The following is a 27,650-nucleotide window of genomic DNA, read 5'->3' as shown; positions in this document are numbered from 1 at the left end:
CAACAGCTTCTGACATTGTACTTTTGGATTTGAGGAAGACATTGGATTTATATTCCACCCTCCACTGAGAGTCTCAGAGCAGCTCACAATCTCCTTTACCTTCCTCCCCCACAACAGACACCCTGTGAGGTAGGTGGGGCTGAGAGAGCTCTCCCAGAAGCTGCTCTTTCAAGAACAGCTCTGTGAGAGCTATGTCTGACCCAAGACCATTCCAGCAGCTGGAAGTGGAGGAATGAGGAATCAAACACAGTTCTCCCAAATAAGAGTCCTCGCACTTAACTATTACACCAAACTGGCTACTTGTACTTTGGGACAGGGTCACCATGTAGGTTCACATCCAAGAGCCATTTTGTACAATATTCATGTGATACCACATTAATCAGCAGCTGGGAAAATCCTATATTGGACTGCTCTGCAAGAAAAGAATCTCCCTGCGTGTAGAAAACTACACCCTAGAGCAAAACCATCTGCCTGCTATCAGTTACCCACATGCAGACGGATCTGGAGACGGAAGCAGCATTCAGATATTTGCAGTCTTTCTGACTGGTATGATCCAGCGACAGCTGCTGCATACACTGTTCACACATTACTGTGAATGTTTGTTCACCCGATCTGTATGTCTGTATATCTGTTTGTAAGGGGGAGGGGGAACCACTTTGCATTCCCTTTACGGATGAAACTGGGGACCAGTACTCAGATCAGTGTGGGGTTTCAATCACACTTCAGCCATTATATGTGTTGAATGTAACATGAAACTTACTCAATGCACGGGCAAAGAACAATCGAGGGTGTACTGCATGAAGACTGCATGTGCGTTCACTGCAATTAGAGAGTAGGACTCCTGTGTAGCTCAGTTGTGACTGCTCCAAACATCTTTGATAGGGATGTGTTGCTTTATGAGAAGACAAGAGTCACCGGAAAAGACAATCATGCTAGGAAAAGTTGAAGGCATCCAGAAAAGAGGAAGCCCCGGCATGAGACAGACGGACTCAATCAACGAAGCCGCAGCCCTCAGTTTTCAAGACCTGAGCAAGGCTGTTAATGATAGGATGTTTTTTTGGAGAACATGTCTTCATAGGGTCACCATAAGTAGGAAGCCATCGATGGCACGTAACACACAACACATTCACTCAAAACATTCTCATCTGGATTTGATGTTCCAAATGAGCCAGCCTCCTTTCGAAAATGGATCCTATTCATTAGGAACTCTCCATTGTTTTATTTTTTTTTTAATTGGTTCCAGATTTTGTACAGACTGTTGTGCATGCACAATTACCCTCGGCTTTCCGTCCCTTCGGCGCATTCATTCATTGCCTTGACACGCATTACTGCCGTGCATATGTGCATGGGTAAAGCAGAGCCAAGAAGCAATTCTTGGTGCGGTTGCATCACTATCCTTTTTTGTGTATGGTGGCGTCTTAAAAATGTGTGCATCAGCAAGATGCCACACAAAAATTCAGGACGCATGGGCATGAGCACATCAAGGCTGCTTTGGCGGGATGTTTTTATCAGGGCTCAGGTGCACGTTGAGATGCTGAGAGCTTCTGCCAGTCCGAGTAGGCAACATTGGCCTTGATATACTCAGTCAGCCCATTCATCTAAGGCACTTTCATGTGTTCAAGTCAGGTGTGGCAAAGGAGTGAAACACAGCAGTGCTGAAACTGTGGTAGAAAGCAGGGCCAACCCCAGGCTGTCTGGCACCCTAATACATGTGTATAAACAAGTAACAATGACTGAAAAATACTGATGCACACTCACAAAAGGACAATAGCTCAAAAGGCAAACAACAAGTCTCTGATGGTGTGAAATCCACAGCAGGGTAAGTAACTTGTACCACGTAAATGCTCAATTTAAATGTCCATAGAGATGTCTTCTTAAGGATGCAATCCTTCGCTGATAGACCCACAGGGGGGGTACAGCATTCAAATGATGGTGGAATCTGTCTTCTCCTCCTCTACGCGCTTCCCAGCTAATTACTTACCGTGTTTCAGGGTCGCACAAGGCAACCTCGGCGTTGTCAAGATCCTAAGGAATCTCAAAGTGGCTTACAGTCTCCTTCCCTTCTGCTCCCCACAACAGTCACCTTGTAAGGTAGGTGGGGCTGAGAGAATTCTGAGAACTGTGACTTGCCCAAAGTCACCCAGTAGGCTTCGTGTGGAGGACTGGTGGATCAAAACTCATTAATCTAAGGAACTTCCATGTGTTCAAGTCAGGTGTGGCAAAGGAGGGGAGCACAGAGCAGTGGTGAACTGCGGTGGAAAGCGGGGCTGGCCCTAGACTGTCTGGCGCCCTAGGCAAGGCTAACTTCTGGTGCCCCCTCCCTGCACTGATGATGTCACTGAGTCACGCAGGGGGCAGTTTGGTGCCTCCAGAAGGCCGGCGTCCTATTATTATCATGTTGCAGTTGACTTATGGCAACCCTGTAGGGTTTTCAAGGCAGGAGATGAATAGAGGTGGTTTGCCATTGCTTGCCTCTGTTTAACAACCTTGAACTTCTCTTGAGAGCCAGTTTGGTGTAGTGGTCAAGTGTGCGGACTCTTATCTGGGAGAACCAGGTTTGATTCCCCACTCCTCCGCTTGCACCTGCTGGAAAAGCCTTGGGTCAGTCATAGCTTTCACAGGAGTTGTCTTCTTCTTGGTGGCCTCCTATCCAAGTACTAACCAGGACTGACTCTGCTTAGCTTTGAGACCTGATGAGAACGGGCTAGCCTGGGCCATCCAGGTCAGGGCAGAGGTGAAATTAGGGGACCATCATGGAATAAAACCCGGGAAACCCTCTCCTCCTAATCGTTGATTTCCTTCCTACTTCCTTTGCTCCCATGTTCTGATAACCATGCAAGAAACAAAAAAGGAGAACGACAAAAGAGCCTCTCAAAATACGGTAGGCCAATCCCTTTGCAGCACGTATGCTCTCAAAACTGAACATCCAAATCGTCTCAGCCAGGTTACACCATCGTTGGTTTTTACAGTGACTGTTGCACATGTTTTATGGAGTTGCTGTGGCTTTCGAACGACTCTGATGCTGCAAGAGCTTGGGAGAACAAGGGAGCTATTGAAGAATTGTGCCATTTCGGCAGTCTTTTCCAGGCGTTGCCACACAGGAAAACAGAGCCGCTGCCAAAGCGAGCCTGTAAAAAAAAAAAAAACACAACTCTTTGATGAGCTGATGTTTGGATAAGTACAAATCATGTTAAGTGACATTTGGCCCGGTGTTTGAAGGGGATTGGCAGAGACATTGTCAGGCATCATATATAATCCATAACCTATACAATCCACGGGTTTTATGACACAGGTCTTTTCCTGGAAATCTTTATGTCAAGATTACAAGCCTTCTTGCTCAGTGAAGGGTTTTTTGTCTGTTATGACAGGAGAAGAAACTAACTTTCTCTTCAGCATAGGATGGGGGGGGGGCGGGATGTGTCTATTGAAGGGGATAGTCAACATCAATTCATGCACCATCGACTAGAGAATGAAGTCCTTTGAAACGCTTCTTATCCCAAGCTACTTGGAATGAGTAGGGCTTTCCAGGAAGTCACACCCATCTTTTTAAAAAAAACAAACAAAAAAACACACCAGGCCCTACCCTGAGGAACTGACAGTCTACATCTTGACAGACTGAGGAGATGACAGAAAAGAAAGGGAAGATGGCAGCAAGGAATGAGTGGGAGGCGCAAATCCATTTACACATTGGCTTTGTGTCACTTGTGGATGTGAAGGCTCTCTTGACACCCTCTCTGCTCACTTTCAAGTGTTCTGTCAAGAGGCAGCTATTTCAGAGACCTTTTGACCTAGTTTAATAAATTGGTTTTTGTTAATACAACTATGCTGCTTGGATTTCTAGTTTTATTGGCAATACTCTGGGAAAGCCCGCTAAGGCATAGTGGTTAGAGTAATACCCTAGGATAGAAGTTCAAATCTCCACTCAGCCATGAAGCTCATTGGCTAATATTGCCAGCCCTTGTCTTGCTACCAATGGGAGCATTGTAGGGGTGGAGATTTTGGAAACTGGTGTACAACACTGTGACATCACTTCTGGCTACATCACAGGAAGTGATGTCACAGCATCAGCTGCACTCTTGGAATTTCCCAAACCTCTGTGGTTCTCCACTCCCTGGGAAGTACACAATCAGCAATGATCTCACAGTGTCAAACACCACCAATTTCTCTCCCATTTTTCCTCCCACTGCTCCATTAAACGACAGCAGAAGCCATGGACCATAGAGGCAAGCCGGCACCCCTATCATCAGGTGACCCTGGGCCAGTCACAAAACTTACCTCAGAGTTGTAGTGAGGATAAAATGGAGGTAGAGAGAACTATGTATGCTCCTTGAAGGCAGTGTTGGGATTACTATCAGGATAGATATTTATTATTTGGGTTGGTCTTGACTGGTCTTCATTATATTGTCTAGGAAAGAAAAGCAGGTTAGGTTATAAAAATAATATAATAATGTTAAGAAACAAGGTACATGGGAGATGCGGGTCTAGAGGAAGGATTTAAAGGAACAGAGGCTGGTCCTCTGTAGGAGTTCAGGGATGGAGTATCAAGCATAAGAGGCAGTGAGGGAAAAGCATAAGCGGCAGTGAGGAGACTCCATTAATGGTGCAGGAGCTTTAAGAAGGACTGAGGGTCCTAGAATGGGAAAGCGAAGGTCTGAAGCAGCAATGCTTAGGGAAATGAGGGCAGGACTACAGATTGGGACAAGGGGAATTTTAAATGGGGAGGGTGAAATAATGAAGCAGACCCCAGAGATATATCATCTTATAACTTCAGGAATGGTGGGGAGGAGAGCATGACTGAATGCTCCCACTATTAAAAACCACATGCAGAAAAGTAGCAGAGGAAGGAGCAGGTTAAGCTACCACTCAGAGAGGCCGCCTTTCCACAAGCCAGGAATTCCTGATAGAGTGAAATATTCGACCATCCATTCCCATTCCCACTCCCACCCTGAAATAATATAATTTGTCCAGGATGTAAAACAAAAGGGACAGGTGGGCATTGATGCCACTGCCGTTGCCCTGGGGAAGGTGACTAGGCACAGCAGCAGACAGTGGTGGCAGCTTCTCCCCAGTGTCTCTAGAATCATAGAGTTGGAAGGGACCTCCAGGGTCATCTAGTCCAACCCCCTGCACAATGCAGGAAACTCACAAACACCTCTCCCTAAATTCACAGGATCTTCATCGCTGTCAGATGGCCATCTAACCTCTGCTTAAAAACCTCCAAGGAAGGAGAGCCCACCACCTCCCGAGGAAGCCTGTCCCACTGAGGAACCGCTCTAATGTTCAGGAAGTTCTTCCTAATGTTGAGCCGGAAACTCTTTTGATTTAATTTCAACCCATTGGTTCTGGTCCTACCTTCTGGGACCACAGAAAACAATTCCACCCTATCCTCTACATGACAGCTCTTCAAGTACTTGAAGATGGTGATCCTATCACCTCTCAGTCGCTTCCTCTCCAGGCTAAATATGCCCAGCTCCTTCAACCTTTCTTCATAGGACTTTGTCTCCAGACCCCTCACCATCTTCATCGCCCTCCTCTGGACCTGTTCCAGCTTGTCTATATCCTTCTTAAAATGTTCACCAGGGAGGGTGTGATCAACACAAAAGCAATGCCAGCTTGAAGAAGCCAGCTGATGCTCACCCACCCATTCGTCTGCCTGCTTGTTTCTCTCGGGGGCAGACCATCCTAATTGGCTCTTCGTGGATTGGCCATTTAGCTTGCAGGGACATTTCCTGGTGGGTCACTGCCCAAAAGGGCTGCTGCTGACCAGGAGGAAGCAGACCGAAGCTCCAGCTGCCCTGGCAAGCCTCAGGAGAGCCTTGGCTCATCAGCAACGGTAGGTGGCATCAGCTCACAAATTGCCTCCTCTTGCACTGCTTCCAGTTAGGGGGTAGCGATGCCAGGTGGCCCAAACGGAAAAAAGATCTGTTCCTTTAATAGAGGTAATCTGTGAAAATGGTCAGATTAAGATTTTTATACCATGAAGGTAAATAAGGAGACCTCGTAAATTTTGTTGTTCAGTCGCACAGTTGAGCCCAACTCTTTGCAACCCCATGGACCAAGTCATGCCAGGCCCTCCTGTCTTCCATCATCCTCTGAATTCCGCTCAAATTCATGTTGGTGACATCAGTAACGCTGTCCAGCCATCTCATCTTTTCCCATCCCCTTCTTCTTCTGCCTTCTGTCTTTCCCAGCATCAGGGTCAATAGCATTTCACTAAACTGTATTCAGCCCTGACCCAGATAATCGAGGATAGCTTGTCAGATCTCACAAGCTAAGCAAGGTCAGCCCTGGCTAGTATTTGGATGGGAGATCTCCAAGGAATACCAGGGGTGTGATGCAGAGGCAGGCAATGGCAAGCCATCTCTGAATATCTCTTGCCTTCTTGAAAACCCCACTAGGTGTCACCATAAGCCAGCTGTGACTTGACAGGCACTTTCCACCAAGAGCCCATTAAGAGCAGCACACTCTAATCTGGAGAACTGGCTTTGATTCCCCACTCTTCCTCCTCCACATAAAGCCAGCTGGGTGACCTTGGACCAATCAGGATTCCCTCAGAACTCTCTCAGCCCCACCTGCCTCATGAGGTGCCGGTTGTGGGGAGAGAAAGGGAAAGACAATTGCAGGGCACTTTGAGACTCCTTAGGGTAGAGAAAAGCAGAGTATAAAAAACAACTCCTGCTCCTCCTTCCTCTATTCAAGGGACAGTTGTCAGCCCTTGGGATAATGCTGTGGTGAGCTAATGCCCACTGTCAGCCCCGCTGAGCTGAGTGCCCCCCGCCCCGCAGTGCACTGTGTAGCACAGCAGGGGCCATTCTGCTTGGTTTGCTCCAGTACCAATTTCAGTTCCAAATCGACTTCTGTTCAGGCCTGACCTCTAAGTTGCAGGTACTGGACTGGGACCCTCCACTAGTGGGAATCTTGGCTCTCCAAATCCTGGAGGCAGACCTATTGCTTCCTGGCAGTAACCCATTGTTGTGTTTTCAGCGAAAGCACCCAGGAGGAGCTAGAGCCAAAAGACGAGCAAACGTTATAAGTGTTGCATGTTATTCAATTACGCTGGCCTGAGTTTTGCCCTAGAACTTTCAGCTATTTTTTAAAAATAAACAAACAGCTCCTCAGTAGTCAGGAGGCATCTCAGCCTGGGTCTTCAGTTCCTGCAACATAGTGCTATTGTTTGGTATAATACGTTCCTTTGGGGTTTGTCACAAGAGATGGTCAAAGAAGCTAGGCATGGTATTGAAGCCTGGGCCCTGAGGAGGAAGAACATATGAAGCTGCCTTTTATTGAATCAAACCCTCAGACATCAAAGTCAGTGTTGTCTACTTAGACTGGCAGCGGCTCTCCAGGGTCTCAAGCTGAGGTTTTTCACGCCTACTTGCCTGGACCATTTTTAGTTGGAGATGCCGGGGATTGAACCTGGGACCTTCTGCTTACCAAGCAGATGCTCTACCACTGAGCCACCGTCCTTCCCTGCTTGTCTCTCTTGGGGCCAGAGGAAGAGGCAGAAGAAGAGTTGGATTTATACCTTGCCCTTCACTTGGAGTCTCAAAGTGACTTACAATCACCTTCCCTTCCTCTCCCCACAACAGACACCCTGTGATATAGGTGGGGCTGAGAGAGCTCTGGGAGAACTGTGTCTGACCCAAGGTGACCCAGCTGGCTTTATGTGGAGGAGGAGTGGTGAATCAACCTGGTTCCAAAGATTAAAGTCCTTCCAATCATGGAAGCTCAGAGAAAAACCACCACAGTTTTGAACCAGGAAACCTCCATATTAAAGGGTGGGGTGGGGGCTGCCGATTCTGGCCTAGGAGATTCTTGGAGATTGGTGTGGGGGGGTTAGAACCTGGGGAAGGCAAGGACCTGCATGCCACAGAGTCCACACTTCATAGTAGGGGAACTCCAAGGGAATTTATCTCTGTAATCAGGAGATCAATTCGAATTCCAGGAGGTTTCCCACCCCCACCTGTAGGGTGGCAGCCTGAGCTACCGGGCCTCTGGATGTGCTACTCCCTATCAAATTCTACATTTGTGTAGAGCAAATATGGGTAAAAAAAGAAAAGAAAAAGCACCATGGTGGGGGAAGGGGGCTCAGGAACCTGAAAGTAGAAAAGGGGATGGAGGGAGGTGAGGCGGCAACGGGCGGGGAGAGCTGGAAAAGAAGCAAACAGGTTTCCCAAAATTGTGGTTTGGTCGTTGGCGGATCTTGCCTAGTGCTTAAAATTGATTAAAGCCTCGCTTCCCCTCAACGCCCATTCGCTAGCAGGCAGGTAATGTAAGGCGAAAGCTCCAACTTCTCTGTCTCCGACACAGTCAGACAAGTTTTTTCAGGCTCCCTGGCGTCACTGGAGACTGTGCCACCAGATAAGGCGGCATTTTTGTCTGCGGGCTTGGAGGGGGGGGGGTGGAAGAAGGGCAAGAAGTCTGGGTCTGAGATACTATGGATACGTGTGGCTTTGTGTCCCGAATGGTTTCTCAACAGACTACCGAAACACTGTTTGCCACTGGTGTTAATTATACAGGAAATAGGATATATCAATTTAATATTTGCAAGCATAAATTTCCCTATCGTTGGATCACAAATGCATCTGGACGCACACACCTCCATACAGATGCATAAGTCGCAATCCAACACGGAGATAACACACCCTCCTGCGGTTTGCACATGAAAAAGAAAAATGTACTTCTGAGTTACGACACTCCTATGCTCAGTCCCTACGATGATCTGCACTTGCTAATGGCATTTCGTGGCCTTGATGTGCTTGGTATTTATTGCTCGGCTGTAGCCTGTCTTGCCTAGATTTGGGTGGGTTTTTTTAAGGTTCAAGGGAATCCTAAGGGGAGGGGAAAAAAAATAAAAACAAAATGGTGTCAGCTCAAGGTTTTGTGTGGCCTTCAGGTAAGAAGTCCTTAACGGTCCTCAATTTCTGAGCATGCTACCTTTTTGCTGGCTACGATGTCTACCCCACTGCCTCCTAGAGGAAGAGGCAAACAGTGGTAGCCCTTCTTTTTCCTTGCTCCTGTCACTGCTCACTTGGTCCATCACACACACACACACACACACACACAAGTCTTGCCAACTTCCAGCTATTACAGCTATAACAATCTCCCACTATTACAGTTGATCTCCAGATTACCAAGATCAATTTGAATAGGGTTTAATTTAATTTAATTTTTGGATTTATATCCCGCCCTATCCCTCAAGCAGGCTCAGGGCAGCTTACAGCAGCAATTTCAGGACATATTAAAGATTAAAAATTGACATCATAAAAACATATAATATAAAATCAAAAGCAAGACAATATCTCAAACAGAGGTGACAGAACAACACAATAGCGCAGTGTTTCCCATTTGCAGGGTCGTGACCTGGTACTGGGCCACGGAAGCCTCACTACCGGGGCACAAGAAAAGCCAAAGCTAGCCCTGCCCCGTCTCTGTGTTGTGCAGAGAGGAGCTGGGCTGCCTCTCCTTCCTTCTCCCCCACTCCCAGTGTTTGAGAGAAAAGCTGCCATCCATTGGCACTTTAGACCCATGAGGTGTTCTTCAAGATGTGCATTTTCATGTGCCTTGCAGTATGTTTTTTTCGGGATATTTCTCCAGGAGGCCTGGGCAGCAAAGAAGGGTGTGTGTGTTTTTCTCAGTTGGGAGGGGCGGGGAGTGGGCATTCCAGTAGCTGTTTTTTTTTACCAAACGACCCCTGGACAGAATTTTTGCTGGCTGGGTCATCTGATGGTGAGGAAGGCTTTTTTTTCTTTGCCCCCCCCTCTTTCTTTCTTTTCCTTCCTTCCCTTTCATTCTTTTCCTTTCTTTCTTTCCTTCCATTTTTGCTGAAACTTTTCTATTCATCATACTGTTGTTGCAGACATAGGAGCTCTGCCAATGAAAAGTTGGCAACCCCAGTTGTAGCCAGGTGGCCTTCTATGAGATTTCTGTGTAAGTGTGAGTACGAGATGTGGGGCGGAAAGATTTTTGGCGATTACTACAGTATATCTCAACAGCACTGGAAGAGATGGTACCATGAACTTGGCACCATTTTACTGGTCCTGCTTTTAACAGCTGTCTAACACCAACATTAAACTCCTCCTGTAGATATTAAAAAGGATGAAAGTAGTTCACTGGCTAAGTATCTGCACAACAGGTTGCTTTTAAAGGCAGGGGAAACACTGCCAGTAAAAAGCTGCAAGCCCCTCATAAATATCCTTTTTGGGACTACTGCAGAAAAGCTTGTATGAACTTCATATAACTTGAAAATAATTCATTAATTATAGTACAATTCTCTGCTACCTTTCACAGCAATTTCCCAGTGTTTCAACCAAAGAAAAGTATGAAAAATAGCTGTCGAAAGATTTTTTTGAAACCAAGCAAGCTTGGTTGTAGCGTGAGGCAGGGTTCCAGTAGTAGCAGCTGAAGGAAGGGCCTACTAAATGTGTCAGCATATTTTGAGGTAGAGCAACTGCCAGGGCCCAGTGTGGGTGGTACACAGTGCTGGCATTCCTGATGGAAATGGCAACAGCACTCCCAACTGCATACAATGGCCAGTGCTGTTGAGGAAGGGATGTGTAGGTGGTGCAGGCAGTTGAACATGGGCATTAGGAGTGCTTGCAAGCTGGAGAAAAATACACAAACAGATAGGTGCATGAAGGCGTGGGGGTGAAAAGAGAGGACCACCCACTTTCCACCCCCATTTTCTCTCAGCATGAGTTTCAGAGAGATTTTTCTGAAAATGAATTTGCTTCCGAAGAAGAGGCAGGTTTGGGGGAGTGCCCTGGAAGTGACATCACAGGAAAAGGTGGAGTTTTGGTTCAGTGTGTCCTGGAAGTGACATCACTTGGTCCTTGACACCACAGGAAATGAAATAATTTCTGTCTCCCAGCTCCACCCCCAAAGTCTCCTGGCTCCACACTCAAATTTTAGTGGGCCACAAAGGAGAAGTGTAAAAATAACTGGGCCACGGGAAAGAAAAGTTTGGGAAACCCTGGAATAGTGTATAGGCTTATGACAATCGATGCAACACAATCACAGTAATGGTGAAATAATGGGGGGGGGGGGGTACCAGTAAGTATCAGAGGGGGTGCCTGCCATATCAATTAAAAGCCTGACGGAAGAGCTCTATCTCACAGGCCCTGCCAGGTGCCTTCTGCCTTCCAGCAGAAGAATTGGGGGGGGGGGGGGGGATGTCAGCGGTGTCCTATATTTTTCAGAAGTGATGTCATTGCATTGGCAACATCATGGTAACACTTCACTTTTGAGGGCAAAACTCTATGGTAAAAACGGTTATAAACCATAGAGTTTTGCCCAGAAAGGAGTGTGTCACCCCTGACATCGCGGAAGTGATGATGCCATTTCCGGAAGTCCAGACACTCAGGGACAGTTATTTGGGGGCAGGGTTTTCTCCACTAGTCAGTTGGCCTGTGGCTGACTGGAGGCCACAAAATCAGTGTATCCCCCACTGCCCCCACCTGGAAGACTACTGGAGAAAATGGCTGCTTTGGAGAGTGGACTGTATGGCATTAAACTCAGCTCAGGTCCTTCCCCTGGCCAAACCCCGCCCTCTCCAGGCGCCAGCCCTAACCTCCAGGTATTTCCAAGCATAGAGCTGGCAATCCGAACAAACATACACAATCACACAAAAGATGGCTATCTTAAGGACATATCGAAGGATGTAAGGGATGGAGAAAGTGGAGAGGGAACATTTTGTATTCCTCCTCTGTCATTAGAACTCAGGAGCACCCGGGTTGTTGTTTTTTTTTTTTTTAGCAGGAATGCACAGGAATGCAGTTCCGGCTGGCTTGGTGTCAGGGGTGTGGCCTAATATGCAAATGAGTTCCTGCTGGGCTTTTTCTACAAAAAGCCCTGTGTGAGACAATGGTGATATCAGTGGGTGTGGCCTAATATACAAATGAGTTCCTGCTGGGGCTTTTCTACCAAAAATGCCCTGAGGAACACCCAATGATATTCATGGGCAGTAGACTCGAGATACACAAAGGTAAGTATGGCCCTGGAAGAGCATTACACTTAGCTGATAAAAATCTTGGAAATCCCTGGTCCGAGAAACAGCTGGCTGTCCCCAACTGGACCTGGCGGAACTCTTTGCCAAACAACATCCATGCCCTGCGGAACCTAGTTCAGTTCCACAGGGCTTGTAAGGCAGAGATGTTCTGCCAGGTTTATGGTTGAGAACAGCCACCGCTTTTAACTGTTTTATCCAGTGGTCTTAATCAGCCTGAACTCCTTGTCCATCCACTCACCTCCTAGGGGTAAGAATAATTGGTTTTAGGCGCCTTTTGGAATGATTATTGCACTGTTTTAAATCTTTCTAACCATTTTAAATGGTATTTAAATGCTGTATACCACCCTGAGCCCCAAGGGATGATGTCATTTCTGGGTAACATTGTGTCGAGGATGTCATATGGTGACATCCCTGTTTAGGGGCAGGGTTCCCCCTACTGACCAGCTAGTCCAAGGTAGAGAGAAGTCTCCAAAACTGGGGGATCCCTCACTCAGACCTGGCAATTCTACACAGGTCAGATGTTTGACAGCCCCGGCTTAAATGTCACAGATGTTATCCTCCCCTCTCCCAGGAACAATTCCGTTTTATACATTTTGTGACAAAATGACAAAAGTGTGGGAGCCTTCCTGCCTTCCTCATCATCATAGAGCTGAACTTCTCCATTTATGCTGGTAGCCATTTGACCCTCTTGTGGTAGTGATTTCCTGAAGTTAATAGTATGCTTTGTGAAGGACTTCCTTCTTTCACTCTGGCAGAGCGTGTAGCTGCTGAGGGTCGCATGTTCGGCGCCACACTTTCTGTCAAAGCTCTGGTGAGGGCCCACACAGAGTTCTGGATGAGGGTGAATCTCTAGTAATCTTAATTAAAAATCTAAAGGCAAGCAGGCTGCATGAAGAGAATTGGTTATCGCTTATAAGAAGAGAACTGGAGGGGAGATTCCATCTTTTGGTAAGTCATCACACCTTGCATGTCGCAAGCCTCCTCATAATTACTCCTGCATAATTTTGTTGGCATTAACACTGATGGAAATATATATATGTATCAAAAGTCATAACAGATCTTGACTGATTTTAGAACAATCCTGGAATTGTTGAGTCTTCTGAAGCCATGAAAATATGTCTCATTGGCTATTGGTTTCTTCTCTCATGGTTCAGAATTAGATAAAACACTTCCAGCTATTTTTTTTAAAAAAGTGGTTAGGGGTTATTGGGTCAAATGTGACCCAACGTTCCTTTTTTTCCATCTCTTGTGTTGAAAGCCTGGTCTACATGTGTGCAGCAGAATGAAGTGAGAGAAAAAAAAGTGAAATGATAGAATGAACTGGATCATCAAGGGGTGGAGCTTGGACTACCAGCCCCAGTCTGGTAGCACTGGTTGTTGACGGGGAAAATGGGGAGAATATGTGTCATTTCAATGCACAGCAATGACATCACTTTCAACATGAAACAGGACATGACATCATCATGCCAGGTTGACACTCTAGCATTCCATCAAAACTCTATAGTTTCCTTACCAGGAATGATGTTGTGCGTTGAAGCAATGAAAGTTTGAACGTCCCCACACCTAGAAACTTCTTGCAGGTAGAAGAAGAAGAATTGCAGATTTATACCCCGCCCTTCTCCCTGAATCAGAGACTCAGAGTGGCTTACAATCTCCTTTGTCTTCTCCCCCCACAACAGACACCCTGTGAGGTGGGTGGGGCTGAGAGGGCTCTCACAGCAGCTGCCCTTTCAAGGACAAGTCCTGCAATAGCTATGGCTAACCCAAGGCCATTCCAGCAGGTGCAAGTGGAGGAGTGGGGAATCAAACCTGGTTCTCCCAGATAACAGTCTGCACCCTTAACCACTACACCAAACTGGCTCTGGTAACCAGAGCTGGAGTCCCCACACCTAGAAACTTCTCGCAGGTAGCCAGTGTTAGAGCAGCACACCCTCTGAGAAACTGGAAAAAATCTAAGTAGGTCTACTCAGGAAAATGTTCAATTTTTTTTCCAGTGGGGACTTACTCCCAGGAAAGTGTTCTTAGGGTTCTAGCCTGAGCTATGAATTGGAAAGACCTTTCCTCTGCCATGAGCTTATTAGGTGGCCATAAAATTTATGCACTCCCCCTTGCAATCAGGGGCAAATAATTAACTTACCAGGCAGTTGTATGGCTTGTATATGTAAGGCTCTACTAATGCTCAATGTTCCAAATTACTTTGATTTCAGAGTGCCAGCAAAGCAACATATTTCTGAACGTTTCTGTTGTGTATGTGGACTAATGTGAATATTATTGTGGGTGTTCCTGCCTGGCTCATAGGAGCCTTAAGGACTGAGCTTGGGGACTTAGGACAATGGGCAGCAGGATCAAAATCCCTGTTGCCCTGCTCCAATCACGGGGCCCCTGCTGGTTTGAATGATCCAATGACGTTGAGGTGTATAGAGTTGGCCCCATTGGTCCAGTTGAGCAGTCTTCTAGTTCAGCCACTACCATACTGCCACTAATAAAGAGAGCTATGATCACTGCAACCGCGTTTCCTCCTTGCATTGAACCCACTATATTATACTTTCAAAAAGAATCCTTTGCAAGTAGAAAAACCAGCACAACAGGACATGTACTCTGTAGGAGAACCCATCTTGCACGTCTTTAACCCATCCTTCCTCCAAAAAGCACAAGGTAGCATAGCTCATTCTATCCTCCTCCACTTCATCCTCACAACACTCCTAGGAAGTACGTTAGGTGAGGAGAAAAATATAAGTAGCCTGAGGACACCCATGAAGGGCCACTAAGTGTTTTGGTGAGTCACTTTCCCTGCAGCCCCACAGCAGCTGTGGGGAAATGTCATTGTAAAAATTAGCAGGAGCCCAATTGGACTTGGGAAAATAGGCTAGAAAGGAGGAATCCCTTCTTCCCCCTCTGCATCATGTCGTTTGGACCTAAGTCTAAGGCTGCCAAGTCCTACCTGGCTGCCCGTGGGGGATCCTGGGATATTCTGCCACATGCACGATGAAGACACCAGGAAATGACACCATCACATTGTTAACACTGGGGGTGGGGATGCTCTAGTTATTGGGGCAAAACCCTATGATTTGTTGTAGCTGATTTTACCATAGAGCTTTGCCAAAAACCTAGAGCGTCATTGTGCAACATCAGCAATGTGATGGCATCACTTCCAGGGGACATTATTATGTCACTTTTAGGGCCAGTTAGGGGTGAGATTTCTCCCTGCTAGCCAGCTGGCCAGTGGTGGGGAAGTGCCCTGCAAAAGTGGGGGCTCCCCTGCCCCCCAGTGGGGGTCTGGCAATCCTTCCTAAATCTCATGACTGGGGATTTTAATCTGAGTCCAGAGCTGGATTTACATGCATGTTAAATAAACTACACTTTAAGGCCTCAGATTATTATGAGGGGCCTCTAGATACAGAAAAGCCCCAATACTGTACTTAAATCCAGGGGTCATTTCATAGAAAAAGAGGTGTCAGAACTCATTCGCACGACTCATTTGCATATGCCACACACCCCCTGATCACTGGAAGGTGGACTAAATTACATCAGCTCAGCAACTACCTTTAAATGCTTCTTGAATTATACCTGTCATCATAAAACCTGACTCCCATCATACTTTAAAAATTACTTTCTCCTGCGCGGCCACAGTGGCACGAGGAAGATTTCCATCTGTCTGCTTGATATGTTTTGGTCATTTTCCCATTTTTGTGGGTGAAGATATTAGAAAGTTTGTCAAATCTTAGAGTTCATCACCATTCCCGCAGGGGATTAAACAATGAAGCACAATAAAACTTAGAGGTTCTGGAGCTCTGCTCCCGTGAGCTCCTGCCCAAAATGAGGACTGCTTAAAACAAATTACCATTTTTGGTAATATTGCAGGGCAGGCTTCTCCAGCATGGTCCCTGTGAACACCCTGGCACTCACCAACACTTTTCCTGGTGCTCGCCAAGGGGGTGAGGCCAGGTGAGGCCTTTGCGCAGCAAGCCCTCTGATTTACTATTGGAGAGTTGACTGACTGTGCAACGTTTTTTAAATATTGCTTTGGCAGCAGCTGCTGCCACTTTACAAGGATCTTCACTTTGCGACGGAAGGGAGGCTGTGGTTTTGTGCCTAGCTGCCCCTCCAGTGGCACCATGATGTGGCTATACCGCCCTCCCCACTGTGACAATGCCAAAGGGGTCCACAGGCTCAAAAAGGTTGGGGACCCCTGCCTTAGGGCCTATTAAACTTGATACAGTTTAGGGCCTCACTGTGTCTTATCCCAGCCCAGTCTGTGGTCTCTTTAGGGAGGCCAGCCTCTAGGTGGGACCCGGGGTTCTCCCAGAATGACATCTCAAGACTACAGGAATTAGTTCCTCTGGATAAAATGGATACTTTGGGGTGGGGTGGACTCTATAGTACTGTACCCCACTGTGGTCTCTGTCCTCCCCAGGCTCTACCCGCAAACCTCAAGGAATTTCCCAACTCCGATCTGGCAACCCTAAGATCTCTTCAATACTCTAACCATTGCACCTCTCCCCCCAGGATCTTAACTGGCCCCAGTTCACTCCACCACATTTGGATTCTACCCCCAAGCCTGCTTGGAAGGTTCCTTCCTTCCTTCCTTCCCTGGAACGCTCGCTTGCCATTCACCCATCCGCCCTTCTCATGGTTGCCTCAAACCGATCAAGCTCACACAGGCCTTGTAATTCCCCTAAATTTTTACAAGCTTATTCATGTTTGCTGTCAAACACATGAGTTAGTTTTCTGGAGGCTATTCCAAGAGACGAACCATTAATTACTGCAAAAGCACACAATGTCTCTTCTTGAGAGACACATTTCAAAACGTTTTTCAGAAATTACACGGCAGTTGTTGGTAAACCAGGTAATAGCTACTGGACAACCCAATAATTTCCAAATTAGAAAAGGAGAAGGGGAAAAAAAAGATACCATCAAGGAGCCAATTTCCCAGCAAATAAAATTAAAAGAAGGTGCTACTGGCATATCCTCCAACGTTTTGTTAGTGGATACAGAGATCCTGGCCATTCTATTTGACAGCAAAGATGGTCTCCAATGGCTCATCTTGGATGTTTTGACCCATTCTGATCCGTGCAGATTTTAAAAATTGTGATTTATTTAGCATTTTTAATGCCCTGACCTGGATGGCCCAGGGTGACCTGATCTCATCAGTAGATAGGAAAGCCACTGGGGATGTCAACCTCCAGGTAGAACTTGGGGATCCCCTGAAATTACAGCTCATTGCCACGCTACAGAGATCAGTTCCCTTGGAGAAAACAGATGATTGGGGGGGGGGTGAACTCTATGGTCCCTGTCCTCCTCAGGCTCCATCCCCAACCAGTCTCCAACCTGGATCTGTCAACCTTGCCCCGCTATCCCCTGTCGGTGGCCAGGAAGGAACTGGCAACCCTAGAAGCCACCAAGGCAGGTGTGGTCAAACCACCTCTGAATGTCTCTTGCCTTGAAAACCCCATGAAGTTGCCATAAACTAGAATCATAGAGCTGGAAGGGACCTCTAGGATCATCTAGTCCAACCCCCTGCACAATGCAGGAAACTCACAAACACTTCCCCCAAAATTCACAGGATCTTCATTGCTGTCAGATGGCCATCTAGCCTCTGTTTAAAAACCTCCAGGGAAGGAGAACCCACCACCTCCCGAGGAAGCCTGTAACTTGATGGCACTTTCCACCACTACCATATTTTTTTAAAATCTTGGTCTTCCTGCAAGAAGTGTACACGGCCCTCTTGTCCTCCATTTCGAGGCCATGACACTTGCAAGTAGGGTAACCAAAATCCAAGTGCAGCCTGGATTTCTCCTGGAAGCAGGGCTTTCTTTGAGCAGGAACGCACAGGAACACAGTTCTGGCTGGCTTGGTGTCAGGGGGTGTGGCCTAATATGCAAATGAGTTCCTGCTGGGCTTTTTCTACAAAAAAGCCCTGTGTGAAACAATGGTGACATCAGGTGGTGTGGCCTAATATGCAAATGAGTTCCTGCTGGGCTTTTCATACAAAAAAGTGCCCTGCCTGGCAGTACAACTGATCTCCGGACTCCAGAGATCAGCTTCCCCTGGAGGACATGGCAGCTTCCAAGGATGGAGTCTGGCATCTCAAACCCCAATGAGCTCCCTCTTCTCACCATAGTATTCCTTCCCCAAGCACTGTTCACAGATTTCCTGGAATTTCCCAAGCTGGAGCTGGCGACCTGGAAGCCCTTTCTATAAACCCTTGCCACCTAATTTGGGCTCTGTCACGATGGATCCATTCTAAGCAATCTCTAGTTTCTTTTCTCTCCTGTTGCCTCTCCCACACAGCCGCTTTTGCTCAAGGATCATTTAATAAGTGCATTGGAAACGAACCATTCCCGGGATGAGCCCTGAGGAACCAGAGACTACATAATGCAGATGAATTAATAAATACAATCCATGACAGAACACGGAGTTGCCATTTTGCAAAATCAATAATGCACAGCACCTTTAAAAGCCTTGGGCCTGCTTTCTCCATGGGGCACAGTGTTGGAGAATGAACACCTTGTGCTTCAGGCAAGCCCATCTAATAATATACAGGTGAACACAGCAACACTCTGTGTAGGTCAAGCCCTCTTTTTCTCTCCCTAAGGATCATAGTGGGACCCATTCCACACTGGGGAAGTGATTACTCTGCAGACTAGATCGTGCATTTCTTTACTTTGCAAAACTCTAGTGTCCATTGAGTTAAAAGCCAAAAAGTGATTTGGGGGGATAGAGAAACCTACAATTTTTCAATATATAGTAATCTCCAATGTGGTGCCTAGGGCAGGGGTGCTGAACTCATTTGTTATGAAGGCTGGATCTGACATAAATGAGACCTTGAGGGGCCGGGCCATGTTGGGCTGGGCTGAGCCATGTTGGGTCGGGCCATGTGTGTACCTATTTAAGATTAGGTAGCAGATATATACATTTTATAAAGAACACATATATTTTTTAAAAAAACTTACAACACAAATATATATTTTTTGAAACTTAAAACATGCTTAAAACGGTAGCACTTATTGGTCTTAAGGATGCTTTCTTTGTACTTCTCCCATGGGATCCAGGAAACTGGGCAAAGGAAGCTCTAGCTCCTTCCTTCCCCAGGGGACTGGGGCGGGGGGAGCCTCACCAAATGGAGAAAATAGAGGTTTTGTTCTGTAGCTCCTGTGCAATTGAGTAAGCCTGGCAAAGCAAGCTGTTATGCAGAAGGAAGCAAGACAGAGGGAGAAGGAAGCAAATGACAGCCAGGTGCTTAAGGGCTTGATATGACCCTTCCTGATTTGGCCCCTAGACTGCATGTTTGACACCCCTTGCCTAGGGTTACTAACTTTCAGGCAGGCATGGATTTATCCTGGAATTGCAATGGATCTCCAGCATACAGAGGTCAATCCCCAATGGCAGCTTTGGAGGCTGAACTCTGTGGCATCACATCTCTGCTAAGCTCCTTCCCCTCCTTAAACTCCACCCTACCAAGCGTTGCCCCGAGGAATTTCTGGAGCTGGAGGAAGGGCAACCATCATAGTGCCCCTTGAAGCGTTTTTGGGCACCCACCTGCTTTTCCTTCAAAAGCATCTCTCCACCAAAGCAAACAGCTTTCTCTTTCTCCCAACTTTTTTCTTCCTCGCAGGAGCTAGCAGTGGTTAAGAAGAAGAAGAAGATATTGGATTTATATCCCGCCCTCCACTCCGAAGAGTCTCAGAGCGGCTCACAATCTCCTTTACCTTCTTCCCCCACAACAGACACCCTGTGAGGTGGGTGGGGCTGGAGAGGGCTCTCACAGCAGCTGCCCTTTCAAGGACAACCTCTGCCAGAACTCTGGCTGACCCAAGGCCATGCTAGCGGGTGCAAGTGGAGGAGTGGGGAATCAAACCCGGTTCTCCCAGATAAGAGTCCGCACACTTAACCACTACACCAAACTGACTCTAAGAAGAGCTTATGAACATCAGCTTTGAGTCCGCTGGGAATACCAGTTTGCCTCTGTGGTAGAAGAAGAAGATGACCATAGATTTATACCCCACCCTTCTCTCTGAATCAGAGTCTCAGAGTGGCTTATGATCTCCTTCCCCCACAACAGACACCCTGTGAAGTGTGTGGGGCTGAGAGAGCTCTCATGGAAGTTGCCCTTTCAAGGACAGCTCTGCAAGAGCTATGGCTGACCCAAGGCCATTCCAGCAGCTGCAAGTGGAGGAGTGGGGAATTAAACCCGATTCTCCCAGATAAGAGTCCACGGGACTTAACCACCATACCAAACTGGTGGCCACCTTACCATGCAGCCCCTGTTGATCACAACTGTTCAGTAGAACATCAAGGGGGAAATGGGGGGAGGAACAGGTGTTGTGTTGACATGTGATGTCACTTCCCATGTTTGGTTTGATGTAGTGGTTTCACCTCTTGTTGAGGGTGAAAGAGGAGAACACAAAAGTAGGCTTGAAACTCAACATCAAAAAAGCTAAGATCATGGCATCCGGCCCCATCACACCTTGGCAAATAGAAGGGGAAGATATGGAAGTAGTGACAGACTTCACATTTCTGGGGTCCAAGATCACTGCAGATGGTGACTGTAGCCATGAAATTAAAAGACGCTTGCTCCTTGGGAGGACAGCTGTGGCGAACCTGGGCAGTATAATAAAAAGTAGAGACATCAGCCTGCCAACAAAAGTCTGTATAGTCAAAGGGATGGTATTCCCAGTAGTAATGTATGGCTGTGAGAGCTGGATCATAAGGAAGGCCGAGCGCAGAAGAACAGATTCTTTTGAGCTGTGGTGCTGGAGAAGAATCTTGAGAGTCCCTTGGACTGCAAGAAGATCAAATCAGTCAGTTAGGGAGGGATGGTGGCTCAGTGGTAGAGCATCTGCTTGGGAAGCAGAAGGTCCCAGGTTCAATCCCTGGCATCTCCAAAAAAGGGTCCAGGCAAATAGGTGTGCAAAACCTCAGCTAGAGACCCTGGAGAGCCGCTGCCAGTCTGTGAAGACAATACTGACTTTGATGGACCAAGGGTCTGATTCGGTATAAGGCAGCTTCATAGGTTCATATGTTCAGTCCTAAGGGAAATCAACCCAGACTGTTCCCTGGAAAGTCAGATGCTGAAGCTGAAGCTCAAACACTTTGGCCACCAAATGAGAAGGGAGCACTCACTGGAGAACATCCTGATGCTGGGAAAGACAGAAGGCAAAAGACGAAGGGGACGGCAAAAGATGAGATGGCTGGACAGCGTTACTGATGTAACAAACACGAATTTGAACAGACTTTGGGGGATGGTGGAAGACAGGAGGGCCTGGCGTGACTTTGTCCATGGGGTCACAAAGAGTCAGACTTGACTGTGCAACTGAACGACAACAACAAAAAGTGGTTTGGAGTTTAGGCAAATATTTGGTGTGAACCATCTCAACATATGAAACATTAACTTCCATTTCTATGTATCTGAGGAAATGCACCTGCACTCCAAATAGAAGCTTATGGTTCCAGAACCAGGGTTTAGACTAGGCACCATTGTACGTCTTCTTGCAGGAGACAGTCTCTGGAATGTGATGATGTGTCATTTGGGGTGGTCCAAAGATTGTTTTGGGATGCAGCCTGGCCCAGTGTCCACCTATGTGCTTGTCCAGAGGATGCCCCATTTTTGGAGCCGCTGGCACAAGAATTGTGCTTTGGACTAGGAAAAACCATCTGTCCCTTTGAATGTGGGTGTGTGTGATTTGTGGTGGTCCAAAAGAGCCCTGTGGCACAGAGTGGAAAAGCTGCAGTACTGCAGTCGAAGCTCTCTGCTCACAACCTGAATTCAATCCCGGTGAAAGCTGGGTTCAGGTAGCCGGCTCAAGGTTGACTCAACCTTCCATCCTTCTGTGGTCAGTAAAATTAGTACCCCACTTGCTGGGGAGAAAATGTAGATGACTGGGGAAGGCAAACGACTCCGTAAACAGTCTGCAGTGAAAACATTGTGATGCAATGTCACCCCAGAGTTGGAAACGAGCCAGTTTAGTGTAGTGGTTAAGTGTGCGGACTCTTATCTGGGAGAACCGGGTTTGATTCCCCACTCCTCCACTTGCACCTGCTAGCATGGCCTTGGGTCAGCCATAGCTCTGGCAGAGGTTGTCCTTGAAAGGGCAGCTGCTGTGAGAGCCCTCTCCAGCCCCACCCACCTCACAGGGTGTCTGTTGTGGGGGAGGAAGGTAAAGGAGATTGTGAGCCACTCTGAGACTCTTCGGAGTGGAGGGTGGGATATAAATCCAATATCATCTTCTTCTTCTTCTGGTGCTTGCACAGGGGACTACCTTTCCCTTTTTAAACCTTATTTTGGGGTTCAGAGCTTTTAAAGTCTCCTCCATGTTCTTTGGCTGAATTCATGAATAAGTCACGAGTAAAGAACTGGGAACCAAGTTCAGCCCCTTAGGCTCTCGGAAGTTCAGCAGGAACCTGTGGGACATTCCACTTCATTATGTACACACCAAATATGCTTTCTTGAAAGGTCAAATCCCCCACAGCCACTGTCACCAAAAGGTCAGTAACTGCTTGTCACTTCATCAGAAGACATTAAATGGTCTGTGAGGAAGATGACAGTGATATCTTGTCAGATTGTCTCAAAAAACCTCAGCTTAATGGTATTTGAGATAATCTTAGTGAGTCAACTGTACTGATTAAACCAAGGGTGTCAAACATGCAGCCCAAGGGCTGAATCAGGCCCCCGGAGGGCTCCTAGAAGGCCGCTGAGCAACTGGCTCTTGTCTGCTTCCTTCTCCCTCTCTCTTGCTTCCTTCTGCATCTCAGCTTGCTTTGCAAGGCTTGCTCAATCACACAGGAGCTACAGAGCAAAACCTCAGTTTCCTCCATTGGTTGAGGCTCCTCCCCCTCCTGGTCCCCTGGGGAGGGAGGGAAAGAGCCAGAGCTTCCTTCGCTCAGTTCCCTGGATCCCATGGGAGAGATACAAAGAAAGCACCTTTGGGACCAAAAAGTTCTAATGTTTTAAGCATGTTTTATTTTAAGTTTTTTTAAAAAAAAAAATCTTTAGTCATGTTTGTGTCCTTTAAAAAAAGCTTATATCTCTGCTGCGTAATCTTCAATAGGTACATACATGGCCCGGCCTGACATGGTCTCATTTATGTCAGATCTGGCCTTCATAACAAATGAGTTTGACACCCCTGGGTTAAAGGATCTTCCTTAAGGTAGCCACCTTACCATGCAGCCCCAGTTGACCACAACTTAGGCTTCCCAATCCCCAGGTCCCACAGGGGGATCTCCCGGTTTTACAGGCTTCCCCCCTCCCCCAGCCAGCTAGCCGGCGGGGGAAGCCCCATCCGCACAACCATCATGCACCTCCATGAACGATTCCCATAGGGAATGATGGGCAATTGATCCGCGGGTATCGGGGGCTCTGGGGGGGCTTTTTTTTGAGATAGAGGCACCAAATTTTCAGTATAGCATCTAGTGCCTCTCCCCAAAATACCTCCCAAGTTTCAAAAAGATTGGACCAGGGGGTCCAATTCTATGAACCCCAAAAGAAGGTGCCCCTATCCTTCATTATTTCCTATGGAAGGAAGGCATTGAAAAAGGTGTGCAGTCTCTTTAAATGTGATGGCCAGAACTCCTTTGAAGGTCAATTATGCTTGTCACACCCTTGCTTTTGGCTCCGCCCCCCAAAGTCTCCTGGCTCCACCCCCAAAGTCCCCAGATATTTCTTGAATTGGACTTGGCAACCCTACCACAACTGTTCAGTAGATCACCAAGGGGGAAATGAGGGGGGGGGGGGAGAAAACAGGTGTTATGGTGACATGTGATGTCACTTCCCATGCAAAGCTGGAACTGACTTCATGGGGCTATCACAAAATTCTAGAATTCCAGAATGGGGGTGGAATCCTAGAGCTTTGCACCAGTGCAATGATGTCATTTCCGCATTTGTGCCTGACATAACGTCACAGCTTTGGTTGGCACAATGCCTATTTGCATGGACCTACTCCCTTAAACGTCCTGCTGGTTGCCCAGCTGGCAGCCGTAATCTCCTTGTTTGACAATGTGGTCGCAGGAGACAAAAGTAGCATAGCCCCTTCACAGAGGTCTTTACCATCATACATGGACCCTAAATGCACTTAGCAAATGTGGGCTGCAGTTAGATGGGTAGTTTGGCCTAATGTAGTTGCTGGTCCCTAATGGATTAAATGGGCACGTTCACACAGCCATATCTGACAGCCGTTCCCCAGTTATACTCACCCTATTGTAAGATGAGTTGGATGCAGAATAAATAGCCACCAGAGGAAGCCCAGTGCTTACCAATCCCCATTTGTTGCATGTTTCTGGATGCCTGAACTCCTCTATCTATCTATCTATCTATCTATCTATCTATCTATCTATCTATCTATCTATCTATCTATCTATCTATCTATCTATCTATCTTACTTGATTTTTAGCTTGCCCTTCCTGTAGAACAGGCTCAGGGCGGGTTACATTATAAAAACAATCAACAGTAAAAAAAACCAATTTAAAATATATAAAATCTAAAATTACAGAGAACAATAGGTACTAAAATGGCAAATTCTGCCGCACAGAATTTGCAAAGTCAAGCCATTTGGGAAGTCTGAAACTTCCCTTCTGTTCCCACCTCCTTTTTTCTCTTTTGGATCAGGTAGCAATGGGTGCATCAAGTGCATAATCACCCCTGGCATTGTCAAATCCCCAAGTAGTCATTCCGGATTGGGAGTCCAGGGAATTGTTTCTAAGCGACAGCCCCCTCCTCCACAAGTCCTTCTCTCCTGATCTGCACCAGCGTTTCTATTTGAGAGCATTCCATGGTTGACACAAGTAAATGTACTGAAGTCAATGTGACTACTCGCACATCTGTCTGAACTCCCCCCCACTTTATTCCAAGGAAGAGAGGCAAATGGAAGGAAGCTGAGAGGGACCAGAGTACGTGGCAGAGGAATTGTGGAGCTGTCAAAAAGGAGCCAGAGCTATGGATACATGCTTATGCACATGGGTGAAAGACAAAAAAGAAAGAAAGAAAGAAAGAAAGAAAGAAAGAAAGAAAGAAAGAAAGAAAGAAAGAAAGAAAGAAAGAAAGAAAGAAAGAAAGAAAGAAAGAAAGAAAGAAAGAAAGAAAGAAAGAAAGAGGCTGCTGCAACAATCTGAATGTTTGACCATTCCCCTGCTATCGCCATTTTTTTTTAAAAAAAATTGTTCTACTATATTATTTACTATTTTCTGTGCAAAGGACTCCTGGAGGAACTGTAAAACAAATGGAGGCACAGGGCTGCTTCCCTTTCCTCACAATAGCCACGTTGTTCTGCAGGCTCTACCTGCCCCCATTCAGCCTGGCTTAAGATTTAAAGGCACACACAGCTTTCTAAAAGTGAATTGTTCCCAAGCGTCTTCTTAAGCCTTCTGAGGTGGAAAGATACATGGTGGCTGCGGGGGTGGGGTTTCTCTCCCACTGGCAAGCTGGCTGGGGGCAGGAAAGAGCCTGCAAAACCAGGAGATCCCCCGCTGGGACCTGGGGATTGGCAAGCCTACCTGATACTCCCAAGAGGATCCCACCCACCTTCTTAGCTTCCCAGCATTTGACATCTGAAACCACCTTTATAAAGTTTACGCATGCATAGCCCTGACCAACAAAGTGGCACTTATGTTAAATCCAGCCAGGGCTTTTTTTGTAGCAGGGACTTCTTTGCATATTAGGCCACACACTCCTGATGTAGGCAATCCTCCAAGAACTTACAGGGCTCTTAGCACAGGGCCTACTGTAAGCTCCAGGAGGATTGGCTACATCAGGGGTGTGTGTCCTAATATGCAGAGGAGTTTCTGCTACAAAAAACTGTCTGGATCTAGCCCTTATAACAGTTGGCTGGATATCTCTGTCAAAGTCATTCATTCCTATAATCAGGCCTCATTTTGGGCAGGAGCTCACAGGAGTGGAGCTCCAGAACCTCTAAATTTTATTGTGCTCTTTCTTTCATACCCCCTCCCCCCCCCCCCCAAAAAAAAAAAACCCTTGCTTCTGGGCTCCATTGCTCAAACCTCCTGTTAGAATTTTGCTGAACTCTAATGTTTGACAAACTTTCTAATATTTCTCGGACAAAAATTGGGGAAATAACCAAAACATGTAAAGAAGAGAGATGGAAATCTTCATCCTGCCACTATGGCCACATAGAGGAAAGTAATTTAAAAAGTATGATGGGAGTCAGGTTTTATTATAACAGGTATAATTCAAGAAGCATTTTAAAGGTAGATGTTGAGCTGATACAATTTAGAACACCTTCCGGTGATGTCAGGGCTGTGTGATATGCAAATGAGTTGTGCTATTGAGCTCCGGCACCTCTTTTTCTATGAAATGACCCCTGCTGTAATAGACATTCATGCCAGGGGAAAAAAATGTCCTTGTCTTAATAATAATATTAACAATCATGATAATATTAACAATGTTTGAAAGGGAGATTCATAAGTGTGAACTTCAGAGTTCCCTCCTGAAGTCATTAGGAGCCGAGCACCAACACCAGTTGAAGCTCTCTCATTTTTACTGTCCTCTGCCTTGGTGGTGGGAAGTGCCACCAAGTCGCAGCTGACTTATGGTGACCCCGTAGGGTTCTCAAGACAAGAAACATTCAGAGGTGGTTTGCCATTGCCTGCCTCCACATCATGACCCTGGAATTCCTTGGAGGTCTCTCATCCAAATACCAACCACGTCCAACCCTACTTAGCTTCTGAGATCTGATGAGGTCAGAATAGCTTGTCCCATCCAGGTCAGGGACGGGTCTCCTGAGAGCCAGTTTGGTGTAGTGGTTAAGTTGCAGACTATTATCTGGGAGAACCGGGTTTGATTCCCCACTCCTCCACTTGAACATGCTGGAATGGCCTTGGGTCAGCCATAGCTCTGGCAGAGGTTGTCCTTGAAAGGGCAGATGCTGCGAGAGTCCTCTCAGGCCCACCCACTTCACAGGGTCTCTGTTGTTGGGGAAGAAGATAAAGGAGATTGTAAACTGCTCTGAGACTGAGATTTGGAGTGGAGGGCGGGATATAAATCCAATTTCTTCTTCTTCTTCCCAATAATTGGTAAGCGAAAAATAACTAATTTGACTGTGAAATAGTGAAAACTTTGTTGTCATAATATAAATATTCATGATGATACTGAAGACTGAAAGAGGGGTCTCATAATGGCAAACTTCAGACTTCATCCTGAATTCATTAGGAGCCGAGCCAAAACTACAGCAAAGCCACCTCATTCTTCTCCGCTGTACCTTTCCACACAATAAGCTCCAAACTGGTGAATGACAGGTGACTAATTCTAAAGCATCTATCAAACCCTTTGACACAACCTGTTTAGCTAGCTGTTCCTCGTTACCCTAAAAAGGGGAGGGGGGAGAAAAGAAGCCTTGTCCACCAAAGATGGGTGCCAGATTTTGAACTTTCTTTTGGCACCAAAGAAACGTCGTCAGAAATAACTGGAGCCAAGACAGGATAAAACAGGACAGCTGAAGCATCTATCAGTCCCCAAGACACAACCTGTTTAACGACACTGTGCTACAAAACACTACAAAATTTATAAACTCCATAAATCTATCTAACCTCTGCCCAGGTGTCTATATTCTCAAGATTATGATCTTTGGCCAGTTAACGTTACTTTAATCAGGTGGAACCAGAAATAGGTCTTTCAAAATTGATATTGGCACAACTC

Source organism: Heteronotia binoei, chromosome 18 (genome assembly GCF_032191835.1).
Source record: "Heteronotia binoei isolate CCM8104 ecotype False Entrance Well chromosome 18, APGP_CSIRO_Hbin_v1, whole genome shotgun sequence".
Lineage (NCBI taxonomy): Eukaryota > Metazoa > Chordata > Lepidosauria > Squamata > Gekkonidae > Heteronotia > Heteronotia binoei.
The sequence above is the reverse complement of the archived record's forward strand: the minus strand, read 5'-3'. Positions refer to the sequence as shown.